The sequence below is a fragment of the Eubalaena glacialis genome, chromosome 14 (genome assembly GCF_028564815.1).
Source record: "Eubalaena glacialis isolate mEubGla1 chromosome 14, mEubGla1.1.hap2.+ XY, whole genome shotgun sequence".
NCBI classification, from domain to species: Eukaryota; Metazoa; Chordata; class Mammalia; order Artiodactyla; family Balaenidae; genus Eubalaena; species Eubalaena glacialis.
The window spans coordinates 21152366-21172866 of record NC_083729.1 but is presented as its reverse complement, the minus strand read 5'-3'; positions in this window follow the sequence as shown (position 1 = coordinate 21172866).

Genomic DNA, 20501 nt, shown 5'->3' with positions numbered 1-20501 from the left:
AACACAATTTACATTAGCACAAGAAAGAAAGAAAGAAAGAAAGAGAGAGAGAAAGAAAGAAAGAAAGAAAAAAAGAAAGGAAGGAAGAAAGAAGAAAGACTTAGGTAGAAATCTACCAAAGTATGTGTAGGATATATATGAAGAAAGCTACAAAACTTTAATGAAAAAATCAAAGAATATCTAAATAAATGAAGAAATATTTCATGTTCATAAATAGGAAAACTCAAAATTGTTAACATATTGGTTCTTCCCAATTTGATCTCTAGATTCAATGCAAACACAATCAAAATCCCAGCAAGTTATTTTGTGGATATCAACAAAATCATTCTAAAGTTTATATTAGAATGAGTGACTTCCCTGGTGGTCCAGTGGTTGGGATTTCGCCTTCCAATGCGGGGACTGCAGGTTTGATCCCTGGTTGGGGAGCTGGGATTCCACATGCCTCAAGGCCAAAGAGCCGAAACAGAACTTAGAAGCAATGTTGTAACAATTCAATAAAGACTTTAAAAATGGTCCACGTTAAAAAAAAAAAATCTTTAAAAGAAAAAAGTTTATATGGGAAGGTAAAAACCCAGAATAGCCAACATAATACTGCAGGAGGACAAAGTTGGAGGACTGATACTACATGACTTCAAGATTTACTGTAAAGCTATAGTGATCAAGACAGTATGATGCTGATGAAAGAATAAATAGATCAATGGAACAGATTAAAGAGACCATAAATAGACCCATACAAATGTAGTCAAATAGACTTTGACAAAGGAACAAAGGCAATGCAATGGAGTAGTCTTTTCAACAAATGGTACTGAAACAATTGGACATATTCATGCAAAAACAGTGCATCTAGAGACAGACCTTACACTCTTCACAAAATTAACCAAAAATGGATCATAGATCTAAATGTAAAACAAAAATTATAAATTTTCTGGAACATAACATAGGAGAAAATCTAGGTGACCCTGGGTTTGGCCATGATTTTTTAGATACAACACCAATCTCTGAAGGAAAAAATTGCTAAGTTAGACTTCATTAAAATTAAAAACTTCTGCTCCGTGAAGGACATTGTTAAGAGAATGAAAAGACAAGCCACAGGCTAGGAGAAAATCTTTCCAAAGGACATATTTCATAAAAGACTTGTAGCCAAAATATACAAGAACTCTTAAAACTCAATAATAAGAAAACAACCAACCCAATTAAAAATTGGGCAAAAAATCTGAACAGATACCTCAACGGAGAAGACATACAGATGGAAAATAAGCTTATGAGAAGATTTTTAACATCATATGTCATCAGGGAATTTCAGATTAAAACAACAATGAGATACCAGTACACATCTATTAGAATGGCTAAAATCCAAAACACTGACAACATCAAATGCTAGCGAGAATGTGGAGACACAGAACACTCTCATTCATTGCTGGTGGGAATGCAATGTGGTGCAGCCATTTTGGAAGAGTTTGGTAGTCTCTTGCGAAGCTAAACATAGGTTACTGTACAATTCATCTATCCCAATCCTAGGTATTTACCCAAATGAGTTGAAGACTTTGTGCAAAAACCTGCACACAAATATTTATAGCAGCTTTGTTCATAACTCAATAACTGGAAACAACCATGTTATCTTTCAATAGGTGAGTGGATAAACAAACTGTGGTACATCCTTACAGTGGAATATTATTCAGTGATAAAAAGAAAGAAGCTATCAAGCCATAAAAGGACATGGAGGAATCTTAAATGCATATTGTTAACTGAAAGAAGCTACATACTATATGACTCCAGTTATATGATATTCTGAAAAGGGCAAAATTACAGAGACAGTAAAAAATCTGATTGCCAGAAGTTCTGGGGGAGGAAGGGAAGGATTAATAGATGGGGCACAGAGCATTTTTAGGGCAGTGAAACTCTTCTGTATGATACTGTAATGTTGGATACATGACATTATGTATTTGTCAAAACCCATAGAACTGTACAACATAGAGCATCAACCCTAATGTAAACTATGACCTTTAGTCATTAAATGTATCAATATTGATTCATAAATTGTCACAAATTACCACACTATTGCAAGATGTTAATAATAGGGGAACTTTCTGCTCAAATTTTCTGTAAACCTAAAACTTTTCTAAAAATAAAGTCTATTAAAAATTTTAAAGTAAATAATATAGTTGGAGAGAAAAATTGGCAGCAAATATAACAGATGTTAGTATGGTAGCCATATACCCTAGTTTTCTCAGAACAGGTTTGGTTTATATCTGCTGTCCTGGTGTCCCATTTTCATTCTCAAAGATGTTTTGGTTTGAATGATAAATTATGTTGTCACCCTAGACAAAAGGTTATTATGTATATAAGTATGTGTGTGTATATATATATATATATATATATATATATAATTAAAATGTTATTATATATATAATGAACTCCTATAAAGCATTAAGAAAGATATATTGCCCAAGAGAATAATGGGTGATATATATGAATATGTGTATAGTCTGCTAGTGCTGCCATAAGAAAACACTACATATTGGGTGGCTTAAACAGCAGAAATTTATTTTCTCATAGTTCAAGAGGCTAGAAGTCCAAGATCAAGGTGTTGGCGGGTTTGATTTCTTCTGAGACCTCCTTCCTTTGCTTGCAGATGGCTGCCTTCTCACTGTGTCCTCACGCAGTCTTTCTTCTGTGCACACACGTCTGCGTCTTAATTTCCTCTTCTTATAAGGACACAGGTCACATTGGATTTACGGCCCACCACATGACCTCATTTTACCTTAATTATTGCTTTAAGGGCCTATCTCCAAATATAGTCACATCTGAGATGCTAGGGGTTTGGACTTCAACATATGAATTTGTGGGGGGTGGGGGGTGGGCAGGGGACACAACTCAGCCCATAACAATAGATAATTCACACAAGAAGTACAAATGGCCAATAAATATATGTCAATGTTTAATATTATAAAAAACCAGAGACATGAAAATTTAAAACAATAATAACTGACAACCCCCCCCCCAGTAGAATGACAAAAAATAATAATAGAAAATTCTACCTAGGGTTGGCAAGGAGGTAGGGAATTGCTATTTGTTGGTAGAACAAATTGATACAGCTTTTTTGGAGGGAAACTTGGCAGAATCCATCAAAATGAAAAAGTACATATCCTTTGACTTAGAAATTTCACTTCTGAGACTTGATTCTACAGAAATACTCAAGGCACAAAGAGACATGCATAAAAATGTTCATTGCAGTATTTTTTGTAATATTTAAAAACTGAAAAAATATTTAAATTTCTATCAGTAGTTAAATAAGCTGTGGTACATCCATACTATGGAATGCTATATTGGGGTTAAAAAGAATGAGGTAGACTTATGATAAAATAAATATCATATAATATCCTATGAATAAAGTAGACCTATGATAAAATGGAATCATAAAACACATAAGGTAACTCAATAAAGAGGAAATCAAGAACAAAGAACAGATGGGACACATAGAATGCAAATAGCAAAATGGTAGATTTAAGCTCAACAATATCAACAATCACATTAAATGTAAATCGTCTAAATACCCCAATTAAAAGCATAGATTATGAGATTGGGTTTTTCTTAAAGTATGATCCCACTATATACTGTTTATAAGAAACCCACTTTAAATATAGCCATAAATAGGTTAAAAGTGAAAGGTTAGATAAAGATATACCATGCTAATACTAATCAAAAAAAAGCTGGAGTGGCTATATTAATATCTTACAAAGCAGATTTCAGAGCAAAGACTATTTCCAAGGATAAAGAAGGTTATTTCATAGTGATAAAGGGATTAATTCGCCTACAGAACATAGTAATTCTAAGTGTATATGCACCTCATAAATCTTCAAAATGTATGAAATGAAATAGAACTACAAAGAGAAATATACAACCCACAATTTTAGTGAAAGATTGCAAATCCTCTTGTCTTTCATAATTTTCTACTCTTGTTATATAGGCCTTTCTTTATCTCTTTAAACTCTTAAGGCCCTTGTCAAATCATTTGTTAGTCTGTAGTTCCTCTGGTGTGAATTATCCCATTTGTTGGGCCAGTGGAATATCTATCTTGGCATTGGACCTCCCCATATATTTTATAATTTTCGTCTGTGAGCTCATCTTCAATAGGAGTTATTTTCCACAAGTGTCCTGTAAGTGCTCTGCATTATTAAGGCTTCTTTTGGGGTGATTTCACTATTGCCTTCTCTTACACTTTTTGGGGTTTGTCCTTTCTGACCCTCTATGGCTATAGGTTTCTGTTTCATTTCTGGTGTCTAGAAATTTTCTTTTTTTGCTTTTGAGCTTAGCTATGTTTTAAAATAAAATTTAAAACAAATATGCAATGTTTCACTGTTTGGAACAGGTTTGGGAAATTCCCATATCTGATAATTTTTTTGTTTTGATTGGATGTCTCAGTAGGGCTCCCATGACAAAACTTCGAAATCAGCCTTCACCCAATCTCTCTCTTTGTTATCCTTTGTCCTGGAATTATAAAATTACTTTATAATGAGTTTATAATAAGTTGGTTTTTTTTAAGCTGGAAAAAAATGACATTTCAGAATTACAAGCTGTCTGCCTTTTAGGATGGAGACTAAAATTTGCTTTATGGAAGATGTTCCTTTGTTTTTGAATGTCCCACTTGAGTTGGCCCTTTTAGCTATGCTAATATAAAGCAACGACCCATCATTCTTGGTGAGAATGGGAAAGCACTGATGGGGTCCTAAAGGAGATTTCTTAGTCTAAAATGTTAATACCCTTTAGTAATATACATTGAATGATTTGTAGAAGTCTGCCTCTGAACATTGTTTTATTTAGAGCACCACCATCTCCTAATTTGGAATCAGACTACCCTATGCCTGAAACTGGTGTGTTCTTGCAAAGTGGTGTGCGTTACTCTGGGATCAGTTGTTTGTACAAGATAAGAAGCTGAGATGGAGAAGAATGTGGGAGAGAAGTGCTCACTTCTTCAGCTTAGACTGGAGAAAACAACTGTGCAAATAAACCCGACTGGGCCTGGCACAGCCCAATCTAGACTTGGGAGTTGGTGTCCCTCCCAAAGTGCTGTTTTAACCTGACCATTCTAACTTTTGGAAAATGTTCTGGCAGGTATTTTGTTTTGATATGCCTATTGTCAGTAATGCATAGAAGAGGCAAATTCTGCGGCAGGACAAGAGGGCTTGGGAGGCAGATCTCAGCTGGGAGTAAGAGGGAAAAACTACTTCCAGGAGCTGGGTTGGGGTGGGGTCATTGCTTAGACCTGAACTCCAAGGAAGAGGGATACTTGGAAGGCGCCTGATGGTGGGAGGAGGTTTATTCCTGGCCACCTGGAGGCAGTTGTGGGTGAGGTGGGGAGTGGGCTTGAAAAGAACTTTGAAGTTAGCTCGGGGCTGTGGGCTCTCAGCAGAGCCACTTCTGAGAACAATGATAGGATACTTTCTGGTGTGTACTTCCCTTTTCCTCCCTAAGATTTCAGGCAATGTTGTTAACTTGTCTTTTGCCGTGGTGTAGAGAATTAGGAGAGAGCTTGGCCCATGCGTTGGGCAGAGGGACTGAGGTCTGCCTGGCTCTGGGTGTAAGGGTACCTTGGGGAGAGATCTGGGCAGAGAGTGGTAGGAGGGGCAGCTGAGCAGGGAGCCAGGGGCAGAGCTCCCTGGAGGGCTTTGTAAGTCATTTGAAGGAACTGGACTTTATCTTGTAGGCCCCCGTGAGCCACTGAAGGATATTAAGCTATAGAAAGAAAACCCAAATGAATATCTCATAAATTTGTAGACAGCTGGATTGGACATCTGTTGTCTTTGTCTGGCCAATACCTCTCCTACCTTCCTGTGGTAACAGATCCCTTCTTTCCTGTGGGGAACCTATTCCACCTGAGTCGGGTAGAGCTGATTGCAACCTTCTCGAAAACAGAGAGTGTGCCATTCCTGAAGCCTACACAATCCTCCCTTTTATTCAATACATGAGCCAATAATTTTTTTTTCTTATTTAACCTTATTTGTCACATTTCTCTTGCTCATAAGAGAGAATGCTCACTGACAGTTGTGTGTTCTCCCTAACTTTCTCTTCCCTAGACTCAACATCCTCAATTCATTTGACATTTGAGACGGTTTCTAGACCCTCCCTGCAAAATCATCCTCCTCTAGACAGAGCTGTGCACACCAGTGTCCCTGGGGGACCTTCTCTCTCAGGGTTGTATTTCAGTCAAGGACATGATGGGGTCTTCTCTGGAGAAATTGAGATAAAAGGTTGATACCTGTGGATCAAGTGCTGGGGAGGACTTTTGGGTGAGCCTGGTCATAGCAATGTATGATTTGAGGTATCTATACTTCTGTAAAGAATGAAGCAACTTGGTCCTACCTCAGGGAGTTCTCAGAGGCCAGCACCTTGAATAACTTCAGTTTCTAAGTGGAAGGGAAGGTAGAAAGGACTGTGCCCTCAAGATTGGCCAAAAGGATCCCAGGGTTTCCCTGAAATATAGATGGAACCACTCAGTCATCTTAACTGGCCATTAATGAGCTGATCCATAATTTAAAAGAGGCTTCAAGAAACATCAAGGGGAAGGCGGTAGGGAGACACTCAGGCCAAACCTGTCCTTATCGTTATCTGAGGGGGTGTGAGAGTGTGTGTGTGTGTGTGTGTAGAAGGGAATAGTGAGCCCACTTCCTTCCAGATACTACAAGGGTTTCCATAACCCCCTTGGTTACAGTGAGCCAAGGACCTGCCTTCAACAGAACAGGCTTGGATTTAAACTCCTAGTTGATGGATCTCCTCAATGCCCTTTAGAGGCTGCTCAAACCCTCACCAGGTCCTGCTCAGTTTCTTCTTCCTCATTACTTAGTAAGTTACACACAAAATTAAAACCCTATGTCTACCATGTTGGTTGTTTCCAAGTCCTATGGCCTTATGAGGGCCACCTTGCCTTTGAATATCCAAGGGAAAATGGATCAAACCTTCAACCCACAGTAGAGGGAAATCCAGGGTTTCCTGCAAGACTTTTGGGGAATATGTTCCCAACCCCCTCTTACCTGTTTCTACTGAATTAATTCCCTTCCTTCCTTGCTTCCTTCCTTCTCTCCCTCCCTCCCTTTCTTTCTTTCTTCCTTTCTCTCCCCCTCTTTCTTTCTTCTTTTTTATGCTTTTGTCCCCTGAAGCTGTTTTCTTCTCTCTGTCCCGTGTCAAGACACATGTAAAACATAGATCCTTTCCCTTGATTTTCCCCAAAGTAACCCTAGCATAGGGCATGTGTGACACATTTTCCTACATATAATTGGGAGAGCCGTGTTGCATCTTTGCATGGAGAACACCTTAAAGGTGCATATCAGTTATTCCCTTGCTCTTCCCCACCCCCACCGCACCCAGTACGTTTCCAGCCTCACTCCCCCTCCCCCCCCCCCCTGCGGCCGACCAGAGCCCGCCTCCCACAGCATCATTTCCCCTGTGGAGCAGCTCATCCCCACCCTCTGCCCAGATGGCCTCCGGGCCAATCTCTGCCTGCCCAGAAAACGTTAAGGACCAGTTTTAAAATTACTTTTGCCCTTAACACAATCAAATTATTGGTCTTAACTCCTTCTCCTACCCGTCTCTGTAGGCATGGAAAGATTCATCATCCCTTTGATATGAATTAGGCCACCCCCTTGGAAGGCAGAAGTGCTAGAATAATTTCGTTGGTGGTTTAAATCACAGCTTTTTCCTTCCTGCTGCTCAAGTTTAACTATAGCCCAGAGATGTTTCCATTGACCCCACCCGCCTAGTTTGATATATCCTTCCCCCTCTGGCTGCACCCCTCCCTTGTCAGCACCTCCAGAGCCCTATCCTATGACCCCAATACACAAACCTTCTCAAAATAACCCAAGCCCTTATTTCCCAGTGCTTGCTGTCCCCAAGCTGGAGAACCAGCCACGGGGACCATAGGAAGTGCCTCTTCTCCCTCCTCCAGCAAGGTCCTAGGAGCCTTGCTGCTTGCCTGGGGTCACTCTGTCTCTATGAGGCTGAGGGTCTCACAGTGTGTGACATGGTCAAAGAATGGTGAACCCTGGCAAGCCCCCAGCACCCACTGGGGCACCCAGCTGATGCAAAGCCTCAGGAAATGTTCATCTGTCTAAATCAGAGCTCCAGTGCCATCTGGGCCCTGAAGGGAAGCAGTCCGAATGGAACTTGGTCTCCCCAATGTTGCAGCCTCATCCTGAGTGACTCTCCCTCTATCACTGTGCCCCAGCCACATTGGCCTCCCTCCAGCCCCTCAGAACCCCAGCATCCTGGACCACCAAGGCCAGGAGCCAGGAACAGCCTTTGCCTCCACAGGTGGAGAAACGAGCATGGATTCAGGGTATGTCTGGAGGCAGAAATGGTCAGTTGTTGCAGTAAGTATGGTGGTGGTGAGCATGCTGGACCGCCTGGGTCCCTCAGCACCTAGTCTAGGGCCATCCTTACCAGCACTCAGGTACTTCTTTCTGGCCATCTTTATGTCAGTGAGGCTCAGCCAGCCTCCAGGGGAAGGATGGTCAGGGGGACTGAGGGCTCAACAGACTTTGCTGCCAGCTTAGAAAGCTCCCTCACAATGACACCAGGAAGGGTAAGAGCTGGTGGGAACAGAAGGTGGGGGAGCCTGGCAAGGGAGTGGCACTGGGCTTCCCCACTGGATCAGAATGGGGGCAGGACAACCCAAATGGCAGTGGTCTTCAACCCCTGAACTTCAGTCTCATCAGCTGCCCATTCTCTGTAGCAGTGAGGAAGAGCTCCCAGCTGGCCAGCCGATCTAATTTCAGGAACCCTCTCTTCTGAAAGACAGTTCACACTCAGCTTGGTCAGCTCCAACTTCCAGAGGCCTTCGGGCTGACTTCCTGCTTCAGAGCTCCACTGACCAGATCTGGCAGGTGGGCGACTCAATCAATTGGGTTTGCCTGGCAGTGGACTGAGGGCACACTTTGGGTATGGAGAAGGAGGCAGGGTCACTTGGGATGGCGGAAGAGACAGAACAGCAAGTAGGGGCTTGATGTGAGAGGGGTGGGCTATTTGTTAAATAAAACTTAAACCTTTGCCGGGTTTTCTGCCAAGAAGAGAGAAGTGGCTGATGAAAACCATATGTCTCTAAGTAAGTGGAAGTGAGGACCCCTGCTTTGTTGTATGAGTGTGTTGAGGATATGGCTGTTGGTCTCCCAAGCAATGGGAAAATCTCTATTTTAAAGAATACAATGTTTAAGAGGCACTCTGAGACAAACCACATTTCGCAATTAAGTAGTTTACAAGGTCAGCAAAGGAAGGACAAAATAAACTAGCCAAAAAAGGTCTTGCTCAATGCCAAAATTTGTTTAAAAGTTCAATGCTACAGTCCGAAACTGTAATATAGGCTTGTTATGGAGTGTTACAAAAATAGCCCAGAAGATGAAACTCTTCCTGGATGGAGAAACAATTAAAAGTGCTTTAAGTACTGGTGCAGATATTGAATTTCTTAATGTTTGAAAAAAGTAATTTAAAAAAATGCAAACTATGTCATTTTTTTTTTTAACTTTTTCTACATTGACCCTGAGGCAAAGTAAACCTAGAGACACAGACAAACAGAACTACTGTTCACTCTCTGCAGAACGGAATTCTAATTTCTTCATCCAACATTCAAATTCGAGCATAATGCAGTTCCAACTGGCCTTCCCTGAATTTCCTGCATGGAATGCTGCCTCTGGCTCTGCCAGCCAAACACCCCACCCTCCACCCTGTTTGCAGGCCGCTACCTGTGGGGTTTCACAGGGCACTTACCTGCCCCTGGGGTGCCCTTCCTCCTGGCTCAATGGAAGGTTGTTAGCCGTTCTTCAAGGATATTAATTGCCAAATTCTATCCACGCCACTGTAATTCCCATTTGATTCTTTTGCATACATAGATTCTAGTTCTCTGGTGAAAGTCTCCATCTTGTCGTCGATTTTCTTGACCATTTTAATCACAGTGATTTAAAAATCTGTACTGCATCAGATAACGCCACTATTTGGATCACCTGTGGGTCTGTTTCTATTATGGAGATACGTTTTTGGCTCTGACTGATGTTACATTTCATCAGAGAGGATTTATTTGGTTTTCTGGAAGGCAGTTCAAGCGTCGGAAGGCCATCTTAATCCAGCCTGGGGTTGAGCTGGCTTGAAGCTGGAGGTCAGACTTTGAAGGCTGCTCTGTTTCTGGCTCACCCAGGCTCCTAGCGCCTCACCCTTCTGGGGTTCTCCCTGGGAGCCTGGGTTGTTTTCTAGGGTCCTTCCTCTTGGGTGGGCCTTTGATTCCCAGTTTGCTTCCCCAGCCCCATCTTACGGCCAAAACTCCGCTCAACTTTCTAGTCTCTCGTCCGTGCTTTCCGCTCAGCCTTTCACTACTTGGGCGGATGCTGCTTGTGAATCAGCAAATGCCTTCGGGGAAGAGGACCTGGGAATTGTGAACTAACCTACTGTGCTTCTCTTCTCCTCTCTTTTCCCAGACATCTTGGCCCTCAGGTCCTACTTGTCTGGCTATTTTGAACTCCAAATTTGTTTCCTTACTCTATGAGATCGCCAAAATCTCTAACTCAAGTTCTCATCTTCTTCTCCACTGCTTTCTGCTTGGTTTTTAGCCTCTTGGCCCCATGCTGCTCACGAGCCAGGGATACCTTAAGGGGAAAAGTAGCACCAAATGTCACCTCCATATGCTCCCATCTCCCTGGGATCCTGACCTTTCAAACAAATGGCTGCAAAAAAACGGCTTTTGGATTTTGTCCAGCTTATTTTTGGTGAGAGAACTGGTCTCGAAAGAGCCACTCTGATATTACAGGAAGTGGAATCCTCTACCCGCTCCATTAGAAGGTAAGCTCCCTGAGGTCAGGGAACTTGTCTCCATCCCCACTGTGGTCCCAGGCAGATCTCATTCATGACATCTGACTATGACCTATGCCTGGACATTTCCAAATGTCTGTCTCCAGCCCAGAGCTCTGCGCTAAGCTCTTAGCCCCACGTATCTGACTGCCACTTGTCATCTCCAGGAGGCTGTTGCACAGAAACTCAACACGTCCAAAATCATGTTCTTCCCCCAAGTCTCTCCCTCCCCCAGGCTCCCAGCTCAGGAAGGGGCATGTCCTCCATCTACCCTGCTGCTTACGTCAGAAATCCAAGGGTCACCATTAGCAACCCCCACTCCCTCCCCTCCCACTTCCAATCCCCAGTGCTGTTGATTCCACCTTAAAATGTCACACGAACTCACCTAGTTCTGTCCTTCTCGCCACCGCAGCCCTGTTCCGGCACTGCTCCCCTCCCTCATTTCTCAGGAGTCTCCTCACATTCCTCCCCAAAGCCAGGCTGGCCTCCTTCCAGCATGTTTGCCAGCCACCCTATGAGCAGAATGACCCCTTGAAAACAAAAATATGACTATGTCATTTCTCAGCATAACACCTTCAATGACGTCCATTGCTTTTAGGAAAGCTTTGAAGATAAACCCTCAAGGAGCCACCGGGCCCACAAGTTCTACCCCAACCCAACTTCCAGTCTCGCTTTGCCTGACTCTTGCCCTTGACACACATTCCACCCTTAGGCCCTTCTCAACTCTGCCAGCATCTTGCGCTCCTTTCTCCCTGGGGGCTCCTCTGCCAGGAGACACTCTTCTCCTCTCCTGTCTGCTTCTCTCCTGTCCATCCTTCAGGACAGGAGAGATGTCCCCTCCTCCAAGGAGCCTCTCTGACCCTTAGAATTGGTGGTGTTGTCATTGTGTCCTGCACTCTGTTCACAGCACCAGCACAGAAACAATTGTATAGTTAACCAAGTGATTACTGCCTACGTTTCTCCCCTATTAGATGCCAATCTCCTTAAGGCCAGGGCTATGTTTGTCTTGGTCACCACCATGTCCTCAGCACCAGCAAAGTCCCTGAGACATCTTAGAGGATTTGTAAATAGTTTTTTGAATCAGAGAATAAAAGATGGAGGTCAGCTGGCACTGCGCACCCAGCCAGCCACCCACCAGAACACAGTGCAGGGAGTGCCCAGCAGACAGAGGGAGGCTGGGCTGGGGGTTCTAGTTAGCAAGTGTCTCTGAGAGCGTGACTCTAAAAATAAGGAATTCTAAATTGCTGTCTAATGCAACTTCTTATTGCTGGGCTTAACGTGCTGGCCGGGGAGCCAGCAGATCTGGGTTCCAGTCCTAGGTCTGGCACAAATCATGACAAATAGCATTTTTATAATGCTTCGCAGTTTACAAGACATTTCCACAGATAGGATCTCATTCAACCAGTTCAATGACCTCCAGCAAGCAGCTTTTAGAGGCCTGTTGGGAGGGAAGAGACCAGGGAATGAGCTGGGTTCCAGACCCTGCTCTGCCCCGCTCCGCACGGGATCTCAGGAGACTTTCCTCTGGGCCCTGAGTCTACTGTAAAATGAAGGGGTCCAACTAGGGGATCTTTGAGGTTAGTCTATTGGAATTTAGAACTAAAAATTCAGGACTGCTCCAATCAGAATGCAAAGTCTTTGGAGTGTCCTTTTTCTCTCACGTAGCAAGGCAGCGCCCCCCAGAGGCTCCCAACAATGCCATGGGTGCCCCACCGAGGTGTCCCTGAAAGGAGGAATGAAACCAGGACTTTTGTGCAGGTGGGTTACTTGAGAACCCATCCCAGGGAGCAGGAGTGAGGGGCTAGGGAGAGAGGTGGAGAAAGAGGAAAAGCCCAGCTGGGGTGTGTGTGTCCAGATCACTCTGTCTCAAGGGCTATAACCTCATCAGGCCCTGCTGAAAAGCCACAGAGCACCTCCCAGAGCTGTCGCTCAGAAGCACAGGCGTGGGAGCCTTTCTCCACCAGTTCCCAGCCTGACCGGTGGACAGTCACCCCAGGGAGTGTCACCCTGAACTTCTGGGCTGTGCTTACCCACAGGCTGAGGAATCTTCTTGATAGAGCAGTCCTGGGACAGAAAACGCAAGGAGAATCCTTCAGGCAACACTCTGGGATGGACCAAGCTCTCTTAGACCTGTCCCTGCAGCAGCCCCAGAAGTCAGAGTGGGACCTGGGTCACCAGGGCATCTGATACAAGTCGCAAAGGGGCAGGTCCACCACTGTCCAGCCCCACGCAAGAACGGGAGCTGGGGCTCCCATCCCCCCAACAGTCCTCCACCCTCTGAGTGGCCAGGCCCCCCACCCTCTTTTCTGCGGAGCTTTGTGGTGTCCTGGGACATTGAAAATGCAGGTGGGGGCATCTGTCCACCTGGGCAATTCAGATGGGGTTCAGCAGAGCCTTGGGAAACAAAATGTTCTGCTGGACCCTCCTTGAGTGACAGCTGGCTGGACCCGTGATGGAGCTCCTGGCCCACAGTGAGGACGCGGGTCGCTCGTGTGCCTCTTCTCTTTGGGCAGTGAGTGGTGCTCCCTCAACAGTTAGCAAATGGTTTGTCTGCAGGCTCTGAGCTCCCCAGGCCTGGCAGTGGCAGTGGCCCCAGTTGGGAGACCCTTGCCCTGCCTCTCTGGTGGCATAATACTTCTTCTCTGTCCTTCTTTTATAAACTCTGGACTCTGCTTCCCTCAGTCTTCCTTTTGGATTTTCAGAAGTCTGATTTGTTCATAAAAAAAGGAACATTGGCTGCTTCTAGCTCTTTTCCTATACCATAACAATTTTACTTTTTCCCCAGGCAATGTGAATGGGAGACTAAAAAAAAAAAAAAAAGTCTCTTATGAGAAGGTAGAAAAGAACACGAAAATTTAAATTTCAAGATATTCTCTGTCCACATTCTTCCTCTGGGTAAATCTGTTTAACTCCCAAATAAATTTCACTCTTCCTTTGGGGAAGAAGGGGTCTCTTTCTTTTCAAAAGATTGGATCTAGTTCTCCATTTCTCTGAGTGTACCCCAACCCCACTCCATATTTCCTAGTGTTGTATAATAAAGAATTCAGATAGCTTATGTCCCTGGCTCATGGGAGGTAACCATTATACCCTCAGGATTTCCCAAGTGATAGGAATGTGTGTCTTCAATCTTCCTGGTGGGCTATTCAGACCATGTCTGAGCTCATGCTAATGAGATGACTCAGCACGGGGGCTGGCTGTGCCAGAAAGACCAAACATGCAATTAGAGGGTTGGGTTTTGAGCCAGCTGATGTCAGCCCGACTGCTGTGGAGGAGTGGAGGGCTGGAGATTAAGCTCAGTCACGTGACTGATGATTCAGTCAACCATGCCTGCATGATGAAACCCCAATAAAAACTCTGACCTCAGGCTTGGGTGAGCACTTCCTGGTTCATGTTACATATCAGTGGTCCAGGAAGGTGATGCATCTTGAGGACACAGAAGCTTCACATTTGAGACTCTCTGAGACTTCACACTATGTGTCTCTTTATTTGGCTGGTCCCGATGTGTACCCTTTATAATAAAACTGTAGTCATCAGTATGGCGCTTTCCTAAGTTCTGTGATTTGTTCTAGCGAATTATCAGACCTGAGGGAATAGTGGCCACTTAGCAGAAGTGCAGGTGGCCTGGGAACCCCAGAACTTGCAGCTGGTGTCTGAAGTGAGGGGAGTCCTGTGGAGGACTGTGTCTTTCGCCGGTGAAGGCTGCACTAACACCAGACAGTTAGTGTCAGACTTGCACTGTGCCCAGGAGTACCTACCTGCTTCCTACCTCACCTGGGGAGCCCTACTCATCTGTAAGGAGGCTCTGTCTTCTCCAAGCATAGGCCCATGTCCCACCCTCATCCCAGAAGCCAGACACAGAGGCAGGAGAACTGCCCTTGAGATGAGCATGACCGGGAAGGTGACGTGTGGCGGGGTGAGAGGCCGTCTCGCTTGAAGGCACTGGGCAGTGTGGGGTGTGCCCGGCTGGAATTCCCTACCCTTCCCTCCTTCCCCCACTGTCAGTGTCCAGGCTCCAGCCTAGCTCGTCGGGCTGGTGAAGGTCACCAGGGCCTGTGGACCAGCCCGTCCAGGCCTGAGCTCCCCCTGGCTTCCCAGGCCCCCTCCAGCTGCTCTTAATTCAGCGTTCTCCTCCTGGCCTGGCCGTGGAGCCTTTCCTTGGTGTGTGCAAGGAAAAGAGAGTTTATTATCTAAAACTACCCGGATTTTCCTCTCAAGCTTCCACTCCCTAGACTTACCATTAATAATATTTCAGTGTCTTCCAAGTTGAATGACTATTTCCCATATAAATATCCTACCTATTTGAAGAGTTACTCTGTTTCAAACCCCCTGCTCCCCACCCGCATTGCTATAACAATCCTACTCTCCCCCAGACAGTATAAATGGGAAACTAAAGAACTGGTTTAGACAATCTCTTTGGATGAACCAGTCTCTCTGTGTAAATACTCAGTGTTTCAGGTTTTTGTCACTCCTTCTTTCCTCTAAGTCGGTATCTGAGTGCACGAAGCAGGCTCACCTGGCCATGGGGAGGCCTCCTTGGATCCGTCCTTGTTCTGTGCATTTTTGCCTGGGTCCAGTGAGGCATGACAGTCACGCCTGGCCTTCAGGGTAATGTGCTGACCTGCACTGTGAGGGGTCCATGGTGTCCCATTTGCCTCTGGAAAAGTGCCTCACTGGGCTCTGCATCCTGGCCAGGTCTTCGCTTGAGCTCTCAGCTCCTCTGATGTTCTCCCTGTGCCCCAGGGTCCCCTGCATGGCCAGGGAGGCCAGGAGCCCCACCGCGGTCACGCCTCCCCTGCCACTGGGGCACCTTCGCTCTGCACTGTGCTGGAAATGGCTGAGACCATCAGGCAGACCTCTACAGGTGTGCAGCCCCCCTGACCCCTCCCCCAGCCCCCAGTGGCCTCGCAGTAGGGTGATTCGAGCACCAAGATTTTCAGCACCCAGGGGTCCTCACTACCTTCCTCATCCCCTCTGCCCCCAAGACGAGAAGGGCAGGACTTCCACCATTTATCTTCCTGCCTGCCAGGATGCCCCTACAGAGACCAGGATCTGCAACCCCCAGACCTGCCTCTTGCCACACCAAAGGAATTTAGAAAATCCTTTCTCCAGACAGAGGATGGCTTTCCAGTCTGCTCAGTTGCAGGGAATTAAAAAAAAAAGCCTAGCTGATATTCAGAGCTGGGCAGTGACTTGCTTGAGCAAGATCTCCCCTTGCTCCCAGCACTGAATAACTATAGTGAGTGGAGCCCCCCTGGGCTACAAGAACCACAGGCTGAGGAAATAGATCAGAAACTATTTCAAAACCCAATATCATTTACACATTCCTTTAATAAAATTTATGGTGGGCCTACTATGTGCCAGGCACTAAGTTAGGACATAAACACTCCTTGAAATTGTTTGTAGTAAAAACGTTATTAAGATATAATTGACATACTATACAATTCACTCCAAGTGTACAACTCGGTATTTTTCAGTGTATTTACACAGTTTTGCAACTATCACCACCATCTAATTTTAGAATATTTTCATCACCCCAAAAAGAAATCCCATATTCATTAGCAGTAACCCCTCCCACCCATACTACCCTCCCCCTAGCTCCTGGCAACCACTAATCTAACTTTCTGTCTCTATGGATTTGTCTATTCTGGACATTTCATATAAACAAAATCATACAATCTGTGGCCTTTTGCGAATAGCTTCCTTCATTTAGTATAACATTTTCAAGCTTCATCCATATTGTACCATGTATCAATACTTCAGTTATTTTTATTGTCGCATAATGATCCATTGTATGGATATGTCACATTTTATCTATATGTTCATCAGTTGATGGACACTCGGGCTGTCTCCACTTTTTGGCTGTTATAAATAATGCTGCTATGAACATTCATGTACAAGTTTTTGATGTGGACAAATGTTTTCATTTCTTTTGGATATATACCCAGGAGTGGAATTGTTGGGTCATATGTGTTAAAAAAACAAAATTCATCTCAGTAAATTTTAAAGTTCTTATTGGCTTTATTCAAGGATTCATGAATCAGGTGGCATCCAATCTAGCAGACAGAAAGGAGCTCGGATGAGCTGTACGAAAGGAAAGATTTTTATAGGCAGAAGGAAGGGGGAACAAGGAAGGTACAGTGGCAAAAAGTAGATGGAGTCGCAAGGTCACTTCCTTTAACGGATGGCAGGGGTCTATCAGGCTTCACTAGTGACAGGTTTAAGATTCCATTTCTGGGAGAGCTGAAACTGTAATTAAGTTTCAGTTTGGTGATGTGGGGCTTAGCATGAGTGACTCCATTTTGGGCCTGTTGTCTTGTTTTTAACATATGGTAATTTTGCTTAATATTTTGAGGAACTGCCAAACTCTCTTCTAAAGTGTCTGCACCATTTAACATTCCCACTAGCAGTGTAGGAGGGCTCCAATTTCTCTTCGTCCTCACCATCCTAGTGGGTGTGCAATGATATCTCAGTGTGGTTTTGATTTGCATCTCCGTCATGGCTAATGATGGTGAGCCTCTTTTCATGTGCTCGTTCATATATATCTTCTTTGGAGAAGTGTCTATTCAAATCCTTTGCCCATTTTTTTAGTTGGGCTATTTGTCTTTATTGTTGAATTCTTAGCATTCTTTGTGTATTCTGGATACAAGTTCCTTCTCAGCTCTTTTTGAATTTGAAGAGACATCTAAATCAAGGTCAGAGCAGGGGTTACAATTTTAACAGTTGGTGGAGTTCATTGGCAGGTGACAGAAACCTTGCAAAGAATGCATTTTGTCCCACGCAGAGGATTCCTGCAGGGACGGACCCTGGAGGGGAAGTGTGCAGAACTGTCGGGGCATGCCTGGGCCTGCTCTCTGTTCAATTACACCCCTTTCAGAACCCCTGCCAAAGAGGAGTTTGAGAGATTTGACAGGCTGGAGGAGGGTAGGGATGCTTGTTGGTTAGCGCATCGAAGGCAGAATTGTATGGGGAATTTTTCTTTCTTTTCTTTCTTTTCTTTTTTTTTTTTTAAGGGAGCATAGGCTTTTATTTCTTGAGCACATAGAAAAGCATTTTGGAATTACAAAGCGATGCAAATGTAAGGTGATATTCTTATTGTTACTATTGTTATTTGTAGGAACCGATGAAAACCCTCTCTAGGATGAGAGCCTGTGTGTAGGGGTGGAGTGGGCAGGGATTGGGGAGTGGGAGTTGTGAGGGGATAAAAACTAAAGGAGAGAGGAGGGTAGCAGAGTTTGCAAACCTTGGTTACCTGTGTGTGAGATGAGAGAGAAACACCTCTGTGATTTCTGGCATATTCCTTTACCACCTGTCTAATTACTTACTTAATATTTTTCTTTAGATGGACTCCTATTTCTTTTCATCAAACAGATATATTTATAAAGGAAACATATCACAGGTAGAAATGGCAAACCTGCATCAGTTTCAAAATATAAACAAATATAAGGAAAACCAAACAGTGTCGTTAAATTCTAGCTGGATGCTGTTGCTTTCTGGGTCTGGAAAACTCTCCAGACTTAGCCTGGCTCACTCTCCTTGTCGCTCAGGTCTCTACTCAAATGGCCGCTCCTCAGGAAACCTCCCCAGCCCCACCGCCTCTCCATCCTTGCTTTATTTCTTTCATAGCCCTTATCACAATCGAAGGGATGTTGGTTTTCCTATGGGCATCTGGCTCCATGAGGGCAGGGCCTTGTTTTGCTTAATCACTCTGTCTTCACAGCCGGGCTCAATAAAGAGTTGAGGGGCTTCCCTGGTGGCACAGTGGTTAAGAATCCGCCTGCCAATGCAGGCAACACGGGTTCAAGCCCTGGTCCGGGAAGATCCCACATGCTGCGGGGCAACTAAGCCCGTGCGCCACAACTACTGAGCCTGCGCTCTAGAGCCCACGAGCCACAACTACTGAAACCCGCATGCCTAGAGCCCGTGCTCCCCAGCAAGAGAAGCCACCGGAATGAGAAGCCCGCGCACCGCAACAAAGAGTAGCCCCCCACTCACCGCAACTAGAGAAAGCCCGCGCGCAGCAACGAAGACCCAACGCAGCCAAAAATTAATTAATTAATTAATTTTAAAATAAATAAAGAGTTGATTAAGTAAGCCGCACAGCTTACGGGATCTTAGTTCCCTGACCACCAGGGATCGAACCCGTGCCCCCTGCAGTGGAAGTGAGGAGTCCTAACCACTGGACCGCCAGGGAATTCCCTCTAGTTTGCTTTTGTTCTCCTTTTAGCAAGTGTCAACGAGGTGTTAAAGGCACATGCCAGCAGCGCTGCCACTTGCACCTCATGGGACAGGAGGGCTGAGCGAGACTTGAGGAGGAAACAGCCTTCTGGGGTGCGGCCCTGCAGCTCCCCTGGCTCCCACCCCGCACTGTGGGGATCCCCAGGCTTGCAACGGCAATCCAGGCTTCGGATCCTCCCTTGGCCCTGGCCAGCTGAGTGACCCCACAGCATTACTGAACCTCGCCAGCTTCGGCCTTCCCCAGGGCTCTGTGAGCACAGGAGACAGCTCCTATGGACACACCTGATGAGAGAAGCCGCTCAATAAATGAGAACAGAAGCTCAGATGGTCTGCCAGAAGATGGGATGTAATTACTGACTTTGCCTGCTAACATCCTACACTTTCTTCCAGCCCCAACTTTAAAAAGTAATAATATTGGGCTTCCCTGGTGGCGCAGTGGTTAGGAATCCGCCTGCCAATGCAGGGGACATGGGTTCGAGCCCTGGTCCCGGAAGATCCCACATGCCGCGGAGTGGCTGGGCCCGTGAGCCACAGTTGCTGAGCCTGCGCGTCTGGAGCCTGTGCTCCGCAACAGGAGAGGCCACGATGGTGAGAGGCCCGCGCACTGCGATGAAGAGTGGCCCCCGCTTGCCACAGCTGGAGAAAGCCCTCGCACAGAAACGAAGACCCAACACAGCCATAAATAAATAAAAAAAAAAAAAAAAAAAAAAAAAGTAATAATATTGTTTGCCCTTTACGGAGAACTCATCATGTGCCAGGTACCTTGCTATATAAGAGGTTTATATATCTATCATTTAATTTTAGCCTTGCAATAATCCTATAAAGTGGGGATTTATTATTCCCATTTTACAGCTGAGGGAACTGAGGGCCAGAGTAGTTTTATGACTTGTCCAAGGGGATGCAGCAAGAAGTGATGCAGGCAGCCCACATTCTTAACCATGACATTATAACAACCACTTAAATGCCACCTCCTACATGAAGACTTCCCATCCAGTGGTCTCCTCTTCTAAATACTCATAACTCGTATTACCTCTCTGATGACATCTACGCCATCTCCCATGGGGTGTGTGTGTGTGTGTGTGTGTGTGTGTGTGGCAAGTATCCATCCCTCGAGGGCTGAGACCACATTCACCTATCTCTCCTCAGGGTCAAGCCAAGCACCTGACATACTGTGGATACTCTACCTGTGTCTGTCCCGTAAATAAGGACTAAGCGCTCCTGGGTTTCTTCTGCCAGTCTCCATCTCTGTGGAGGGCAGATGAAGAAAAATGAGCAGTTGCATTTCCAGAGATATAAACTAGCTCCATCAGGAAGCCCCTGGGATGTTTACCTAGGAGAGCATGTGGAAGGACATGGGTACACGAACCAGGAAACCGACACTGGCACTGAGACTAGGGGAGGGGGGGGCTTCGGGAGGACCCTCCTGGCGGGCAACATCGACG